Below are 9,678 nucleotides of genomic sequence, written 5' to 3'. Positions count from 1 at the left end.
GCTATGTGCCTGCGATCAATTGAGCCTTCAGCTAACCGGACAATTTTTTCCTAAAACAACCTGCATAAAACCACTTCCTTACATTGAAGTATTACCCACACCTGTACCACATGGCATCTTAAGGTCTTGAGATAGCTATATGTAATTGAAATTTTGTTCTCTGCGACATATCGTTGTTAAGAAATATATTTTTCCATACGGAATTAAAAATCCTTTTAGATTCGCTTAATTTTTCGTCTTTATAATTATTAAAAGCATAAAAAACTACCAATGATTATATAAATTCCATGACTTGTGTTTTTATTTGTTGATTCCATTAGATGAATATACAGCTGTTTGACCCGCTGTTTGACCCGAACTATACAGAACTTCGTTCCTGTTTCTTTGTTCTGCAACGGGGGATAGCGTTATCTTTGAATGATATTTTTTTAGGAACATTCTCATATAATATTTGTAAAATTTTAGAGTGACTGACTCTTCTCTAATGTCAATGATTGACAACAAATTCGATTAGGTTACGTTTTTACTTTATAAGAAAATAAAAAATAACTTATTTACAATGTAAATATCTATGTAAAGTGTGTTAGAAGTAATTTTTTTTTATTAACTCAAACTTGCATTATATTCATAAAGGAAAAAAGTTATGTTTACGGTTTCTGTTTAAAATTCTGTAAAACTAGTTCAAGCAATTTTACAGATTAAAATTAACACTTCGTAGAGTCTACAATTTCGAGCCTTACAAATTAAAAGCCATTAAACTTATCTCCCAATCGGTAACCATTTAAGTACGTGTTTTTCACAGTTGGAGCGACTCTTCGGTGCGGGACCACACGCAACAACGAGACCACATTCTACATTAATTTGAATACAAAGCCTGAAGAACACACACCATAAAACCACAACTTAAATCAATTAAACTCGCATAAACTGTCAAAACATTTTAAAAACCATTTTTCAAATAATTAATTAAAGACTGTCAAGGTTTAGGGCGCTCTTTTGTAGCGCGACTGCCGTTTGACGTTCAGTCGTTCTGTCGTTCTTCTGGTCTATTTACGCAGCCCAGTAAAAATTTTACGGAGTCTACGAATACTTAACACACATTCACACATTTCAGCTTGAGTGATCGGCCCTTCGCTTGTCTAGCATTGAGGAAATAAATGCAATCAAATCAAAATGAAATAAAAATTAAAATTGTGTATTCAACTAATCGGCAATACTAGCACAGTATGACCACTACTATTTTAAAATTATGTTCAACAAAACCAAAATATATTTTGACTATTCAAAAATTAATTGTTAACATGGTTAGTTATAAAAATATGTTATTCATTCGACATCAATACTTTTCTCATTGTCTGCACTAAATCAAATAACAATTCAATTTTCTAAAAACTAAAATACTCAGCCATACTCGGTATAGGTAACCGGTTTTCAGAATTAAAAAAAAAAATTCTGAACAAAAATTTCAAAAACTTTTTAAAAAAAATTTACTTTATTACATATCTTTCAGTAAAGCTGTCAAACATATGCTAAAAGACATAGTACTAATAATTAAATGGTACGTTATTACGATAATTCATAAGGAATCACTTGAGTCTGATAAGCTTTGGTAATACTACATGAAACCGGAAGTATTTAAAACTGTTTCGAATCTATAATAAACTCTTACATTGATTTCAAGTAAACGCACTTTAGCTGACTAAGATCTTCTAGTTCTCTGGGTCTCTAGCTTGTTTCAGCTACGATATGTATGCATTGGGAGATGTCAAAGTTTATGTCAAGCACTTTTTGTCCTTTTTATAATGCCGATGGCAAGAAAAACATGAAGTTAAAGATTCAATATTTTTTCATTTTTCTCTAACCGCCCTAAAGATTGATGTCTTTACGAGGCATTCAACTGAAAATGCTGATTTTTTCTTATTAATGAGGAACCAAGTTAAGTACAGTTATTTGCATATCATTGAAAGTCCCTATTCCTATTCACACCACACTGTGGTTTGACATACTTTCGACTTTCAGTAAAAAGAAATATAGTAGGTTGTTGTCAATTAGGTAAATTAGTGAAACTTAAACATTTAAACAGACAAGATAAGTATGTTAATTTAGAAATTTTAAAAAACCTTTTGTCCTTACTGATGAACAGTCTGATAAACTGTTAAAAAAAGTATTTCATTAAAAACTTATTTATTCGGGGGGCCAGAGATGGGCATATATAGAGTAAATGCTATAACTATAGCTTCCACAACTTCTGCAATGAATTTTTAAAAATGAATGCGCAGTTGACCTGCTACGAGTATACGTAACACTCTACTTTGAAACTAAAAAACTTTAAAATATTTCTGCGAACTAAGTATACTTGCTTAATTTGTGTAGCGTGCGAAAATGTTAGAAGACAACAATGACCACGCATATTTTTTCCAAGTTACGTATGAAAGTAACAGCAAAAACAATTATTACAACAACAACAACAACAACAAAACTTCTTCCGTTCATACCAAAACGCAAGGTAAGAAGGCATCAAACCAGAAGAAAAGTCATGAAAGTAAGAATCGTTACAAAAACAAAAACAAAGACGAAAAAAAAAAATAAAAACAAATTAATAAAAGCAAGACTTAAAAACAATATACAACAACAACAAAAATTGATAAAACTGGTTTTTATAACTTCGGTACCGCAAAACATAATTTAGGGTTAAAGCGAAGCAAGTGACTGAGCCCTAATCTCCTTCGGCTTAGTTTGCTTAGTTGGTGTGTGAGAAAAAATAATGAATGAATGCAGCGCAGAATTCACAAAGCAAAGGAAGCCATACCAAGCAAACGCTATTTGCGCATATAGAGAACATAAAGGCAAAGAATATAGCAAGTACAACAACAACAAGCAGAAGAGTGCTACCAACAACAACAACAGCTATAGCAAGTCTACAGTGAAGAACAATTGCAAGAACTGCAATGTAAAAAATACAAAAAAAAAAAAACAACAAAAATAATTAAAATCTGATCTTGTTGCATGGCAGATGAAAAGGGCTAAGTGAATATGATCTTGTTTGACTTGGTTTGGGTTGATTTGGTGGCAAAGCAAATGGAAAGATTAAGTTACAGCACAGCACAGCACAGCACAAACTCATCGCTAAGTGCTGTAATCCACTTGTCCATGTACCAGCACAATAATTCCTTTGCTCATGCACAGGTTAAAAATGTGTGCCTTAATGCTGTTCTTATGACAAACACAAACAACCAAGCCTCCAAACAATCAAACAGTCAAACAGCAACAACATTAACAATACAAACAACTGCATAACATAAACAATATAAACAACGTCGACAGCAACATCGACAGCAACATCGACAGCAATAACAGTCAATTTGAGAAGCGTAGAAGAGTTTTTTACCTGTGGCGTATAAGACTTTTCGTAAGAGTACCACTAAAGATGCTGTTGCGTGTGCGCCATAAATGGCATGCTGCGACTTGATTCGCTAGAGAGCAATGCTGTGTTAACCACTGTCGGGTTTTGGTGATTTTCTCTTTTTTTTTCTCATTAAATCGTCAAATCTGCAAAAATTTGGTTGTTGGTTGTTTGCTGCTACTGCTTCTGCTTACTCGCAATCGTGTAGCGAAACTCACCATGAAATTTTGTACGCCGACGATGTGGTAGTGGCAAGCAGCCAAATGAACCAAAAAAGCAGTAAAATAAAGTGAGGCAGTCGGTAAGCAAAAACAAGAAAAAAACAAAAACACAGGCAGACAAACAGGCCAGCAGGTTCCTGTGTGAGCGTTCAGCATTTATTGTTTCAGTTCTCAGTTGTTGTGCCGTTATAGCGAACGTATGCGGAAAGTCTGTAACGTTTGTCGGAAAATTCTAAGTGAAAATTGTGTGCGTTGCCTGCATTTACAACACAAGCAAAAGAATCCGAATCTGAATCTGAATCTCAGTAGAATGTGTAAATGTAAAAAAAGTGGTGGAAATATGCTTAACGTACCAAAATCACAAATCATTTGAGGAAAAAGGTGCTTTGCGAATTATTCACGAATGTAACTAACATTGCTTAGGGGTGGAAATGGCAAACTAAAAAATAATATTCAAGAAAAAAAAACAAAAAAAAATTTAATGCAAGAAAAACAAAGATTAAATCATCAAGAAAAAAATTAAAAATAATTAAAGTAATTAATTTTTTGAAAACAAATGAAATTTATTTTTTTTTTGTGTTTCACATTTGGCATGATGGCATGATGGCATGAAAACAACGTACAACGTGACAAAGTGTTTAGTTGCCATGACTCGTGTGAACTGACTGAAGTGGTAGAAATGTGCTGCTCAATAAACAAATCCAAATCAAGTCAAAACAAAACAAATCAGTCAAAAATAATATATAAAAAAAAACAAAAAAAAATTATGAAAAATATCTCTTAGAAAACAACACAAAGCAAATTGAAGAGGTCCATCCAAACACTAAACATAAACAAATATTTCGAATTTTATTTTCATTAATCCCATTCTATGCTTGGCTGTTCACTGTGTTGCCCACAGATAATCCAAGAAAAATTCTTATTTTATTTAATGTATGCGCGCTCCATGGACCACACCCGCGCGCGTGCACAGGTTTAAGAAAAAAATTTTTCTGTTGAAGAAAATATTCAGCAAATTTTCCAGTTTGGCAGCAGCACCAAAACATTCGAAAGGAATCGAATTCAACGAATAAACCAAAGCGAGCGAATACCGCATATTTTTATTATAAAAAACAAAAAAACAAAAAAGCAATGAAGTAATGTTCTACAATATCGTGCATGCGACTTTGTCAACTTGTAACGAGTAAAAACCTGCACAAAAAGGAACGTCAACTTCATTCACACACCGACACAAACACACACACGCACACATACAAGCATACGATGCGCGTTGTGCGCTGTGTTAGAGCCATGCTACAGCGGCAGCATACGTTGCTGCTCAATGTGTCAAAAAAGAGTGCTTTACTTCTTTTGCTCCAAGAGATGCTTTTTCCGTTTTTCTGTTTTTCTGTTTTTCGCTGAGAGCGAAAAGCTACTGCTCTGAATCCTCTACAGGACATCTTTTTCACGTCTGAGAAATTTTTCACAGAACAAAACCAACTCAGGATATGTTGTGGGGCTATTAAAGCCATATACCTTCCACATCCCAATATTAAGTTTTACTCCACAAAACTTGGTCATCGATAGGTTGCAGTGGTCAAAACTGACAGTTTGTGTCACCCTTTCGTTATTTTTATTTATTTACTTGTAGATCAAATGCCACACTGTACAGAGATTTTTTGTGAATGTAATTATCTTTTACATTATCTTGTGGATGGAACAATTTTGTTTGTTAACATATCCACTAACTGAATAATGGATCTCATCACTGAATATAATTCGGTGAATCATTTGGTTGAAATTACAATCTTAGAACGATTTGTGGTTACTGATCGATCAAATAATGTTGATCGAATTAAATATTTGTTATAATGCCAGTTCTGCCAGATGTCAGTTCTGTTTGATATATATTACTAAAATACTGCTACCAAATTAAGACCACAAAACGGATAATCCCTTAAAACGTACAATTGTATTGTAACAAAGTCTATTGAATTAATATTTATATTTATAGATATGAAATAAAATATGTTAATATAGCATAAATAAATATTAAATCAATGTTAAAGTAAATTATTCTATAAAGCCTATTAGTAGAAAACTCGGAATAGATGACACTTTTACAATTAATTTTAATAATTTTATTTTAATAATTAAAGAAATGATTATTTATTTACATATTCTATAGCATATTAAAGTTGCGATCAGTGACTAAGTATGTCACAAATAGATTTTGTAGTTTAACAGTATGGAAAAGGGTCCTGAATTTCACATATACCTACAAACCGCCAGTATTTAGTTTCAAAGCGAACTGAATCCTCTCTAAAATTTAATTTTTTATTTATTTGACTGTAATTCTCACGATTTCGGGTATGAAGCCGTGTAACATAGTAATATTATAAAGGGGCAAAAACGAAGACCTTGCTCCTCTATCATTTACACTTTCATCCTTACACACCAAAACGTGATGGTGAACCAGCAAATTTAATAAGCATTTAGTACAATTTCATGGCTCTTCAGATTTCTTGCCTCAAAGTTGAAATAATAAGTGCAAAATAATCCCTAAAGGAACAAGTACTCACACACTTCCTATTGCCTTCCCTACCTAACGAGTTTGAAGAACTCCTAAGATCTGGCTTTCTCAAGTTTTAAAAGGTATTTACTATTTATTTCACGACGGTTAGTTAAGAGAAAATAAATGTTCTAATCTTTAACGTAGAAATCATAGAAAAGAAGAGAAAAGAAAGGATCACTCATTACCTATTAGAACCAGGGAAATAGGCTGTGTTCACATAGAAATAGGCAACTCCAACTTACTACAGCTGTGGGTACCAGTATTACGGTTATCTACAAGTCTAAAGCCTTATACCATTACAATTTGAAGATGTTCCATAGCTTTCTAATAAACATCATTATTTGTCTCTTTAACAATATTCTAGGTAGAAATCATAGAAAAGAAGGGAAAAGAAAGGATCACTCTTTACCTATTATAACCAAAGAAGTAGGCTGTGTTCACATAAAAATAGTTTAGGCAACTCCAACTTACTACAGCTGTGGGTACCAGTATTATGGTTATGTACAAGTCTAAAGCCTTATACCGTTACAGTTTGAAGATGTTCTGTAGCTTTCTAATAAACATCATTATTTGTCTCTCTAACAATACTCAAGGTTGCCTAAAGGTTACTGGGATTACCGGGGCACTACAGAAAGATGGAAGTGGAAATTTGTGTAGAAAACTTTATATGTATTTACTAAGAGAAACAGTAAAACTTGGAAACATATCACTACATCATTCTGTCCCCATTATTATTATGACTATTAGAGTTGCTATTGATATCACTATCATGATTTATTGCTTGATTTATAATTATGATAATTACTTCTATTGTCTTTGTTACTAGTATCAAAAAATTGCAAGGATTTCATTGACAATGATAGCAAACTTCATAGATATGTCAGAATATATATTAAAAAATGTTTATATTAAAATATTGCAAACATATCCTAGACATATGCTAAAAGTTAGTTAAGAATATCATATATTATCATCTAATTTATTGCATTATTATATATTAATTTGAAAATTTCCCATTATTCAAACGAAATGGGAAGATATTTAATATGATAAACTAATGAAAATTTTAAAATATTTCTTCTAACTCCACTCACCACTCATCACTCACCACTCACCTCTCGCCACTCATACGAAGCCGGCTGCAAAGTATGCCAATTATCGCATAGAACACTTATGAAAAGTAGGGAAAATTTTCCTCAAAATGGGGTGTGTATAGGCTATGTTATAGGGAGCCAGTCGCTCTACTTTGCTGTGCAGGGAGTAGCGTAACGTGGTGTCGTAAAATCGTAACAGCAGAGCAGCACATTTCTGCAAAGTTCCAGAGACAGTGAGTGTCGGTTTTCGTCTTGTCTGCGAAACGAACGCCGTTCACAGACTGATTTTTTGGCAAACACGTTAGAGCACAGGAGACGGCACTGACACACGCAGCAGGACTCGAGCAGTGAAAAGCCAAAGCAATACCAAAAGCTGTCCAGAGTGTTTCAACGAATATCATGGTTAGGAATGCTTTTCGCATGAACGGTAAAACTGTGAAGAAATGTGACATTTGAGTTGAACATTTTAATCAAATTAGTTTGAACGGAAAGGAAAAATTCAATCGAAATTCGAATAAAAACTTTAACTGAAAAGGATAATTGCAAGTGAATTTTTTGTGGTTTTGTGATTTTGTGATTTTGTGAATTATGCCAAATGTGATTTTCGGAGCTACTTTGGGAAGACACCAAATGAAAACACCAAATTTTTTGACCTATAAACGAAAAAATGTTGACCTCTACGATTTTAGTCACGTGCATTTTGTAAAATAAAAAAGAAAAATGAAAATGAATAGCAAAGGGCGTGGAAGGATGTGTGCCAAAAATCACTAAAAATTATTAATGAAAACTTCAAATTCAATTTTTTGTTTAATTATGAAAATAATTAAATTGTAAATAATTAAAATTTTTTGTTTACTTAATTTCCTTTTTGGCAGTTGAAAGGTTCTTAGTTGATTTTTGGTTTTCAGAGCCGCCATGGTACAACGCACATGTTTCGAAGTCCTTCTAGTATGAGAAAACAAATTGATTTTTTATAAAAAAAAAAATAAAATTAAAATTATTTAAAATTTTAAATAAATTAAAATTTCAAAGACAAAGTAAAATTATTGAATATATTTTGATTAAATGTGCCACTCTATGAAAATGTCCTTCACTCGCAGGAAGACAATAAACAATAAATATAATATTTGAAGGAGTCACTTTCAATATTTGAAGGGCCCTATGAGTTAATGTCTATGTGTGAGTGTGTGGCATTTATTGTGAAGGACTCTGAAGGCGAATATAAATACCTTGTTGTAAATGTACACATAACTACATAAGGACGTAGGGACGTAAGGACACAACTATACGTATAGAAGTGCAAAGTCATAAACGTATGCATACAGATACTCCTAAGTAACCGAGAAGTACGGAAATACGAAAATACTCCATATAACAAAGTACAACACCAGAGTTGAAGTCAAAAAATATATTCAAAAAGCGTAGCAGCATTATCCTTGCGTGCTCCTTGCTGAGACATGAAGCAGCAATGTTGAAGGCAACAAAATAAGGCCAAAACAACATAACATAACAAAAAACATGAGAAAATTGTATAAAATTTGTTACTTGTTATTTTGTTACACTTCAATATCGATTTTGTTTATATTTTTGTTTTACATAAAAATCGTAACCAATCGCAGGGAGTCCTGCGATGGAGTATAGTAGTATCTGCATGTTGGCTCGTATATATGCACACAGTGCGTTCTTAGTATATTCATAGTAGGTTATGTGTACATTTCAGATATATTTAGATATTTAAAGTGTCAGTCCCCGTGAAAGGCGTTTGAAAACACACTAAATGCTAGTTAAGTTATTTCCTTTAGATTTGCAACAGTAGAAGGTGTCATAAATCAAGCGATTATCTTGCTAAATCGTCTATAAGTTTAAAGTGTTTCATGTAAAACGAGTTAAATCAATTCCCAAAACAAACAAAAAATTATATTAACAAGGAACAACTACAACACAAAAACCAATAGCTGAAGCCCCCGGAAAGCTCAGCCAAGTGTCGCAGCTCACAATCAACAAAAACCAAACCCAGACAACACCAATCAACAATCGACCGACCGCAGACCGAAATCATTGCGAAACTAAACAAAACTAATAAAATTCATTAACGAAATTTCTTCATAATTAAAATTGAATATTTTTGAAATTTGAAAAAAATCTGAAAAGTTTGAGTAGAAACCCAAAATCTCGTAATTTTGATATTTCAATAAAATCATTCACGTTGTGCTTTGTGGTTATCAAATCAAAACAAAAACTTAATCTTCTTATCGATTGGCTTTCAACACTGGATAATGTTTGCTCAGCAAAGGTAAGTCCTTCACATCTTCCCATAGTCATTATCTTACTAAGTATTTATTTTTAAGTAATTTTAAAATATCTTTTTTCGGATGGGAAGTTGAAGTTGAAGTTGAATTTGAAGTT

General features: G+C 32.7%; 1 long non-coding RNA gene across 1 annotated transcript; it reads left to right on the top strand.

Moving 5' to 3' along the window:
- Positions 1-3,790: 3,790 nt before the first annotated feature.
- Positions 3,791-9,343, top strand: LOC119662048. Its single transcript, XR_005250685.1, has 2 exons — positions 3,791-4,005; positions 9,075-9,343. It is a non-coding gene; the product is annotated as an uncharacterized LOC119662048 (long non-coding RNA).
- Positions 9,344-9,678: the final 335 nt, after the last annotated feature.

The sequence above is a fragment of the Teleopsis dalmanni genome, chromosome X (genome assembly GCF_002237135.1).
Source record: "Teleopsis dalmanni isolate 2A chromosome X, ASM223713v2, whole genome shotgun sequence".
NCBI lineage: Eukaryota > Metazoa > Arthropoda > Insecta > Diptera > Diopsidae > Teleopsis > Teleopsis dalmanni.
Note: the sequence above shows the minus strand (reverse complement) of the source record. Positions and strands in the feature narration are given on the sequence as shown.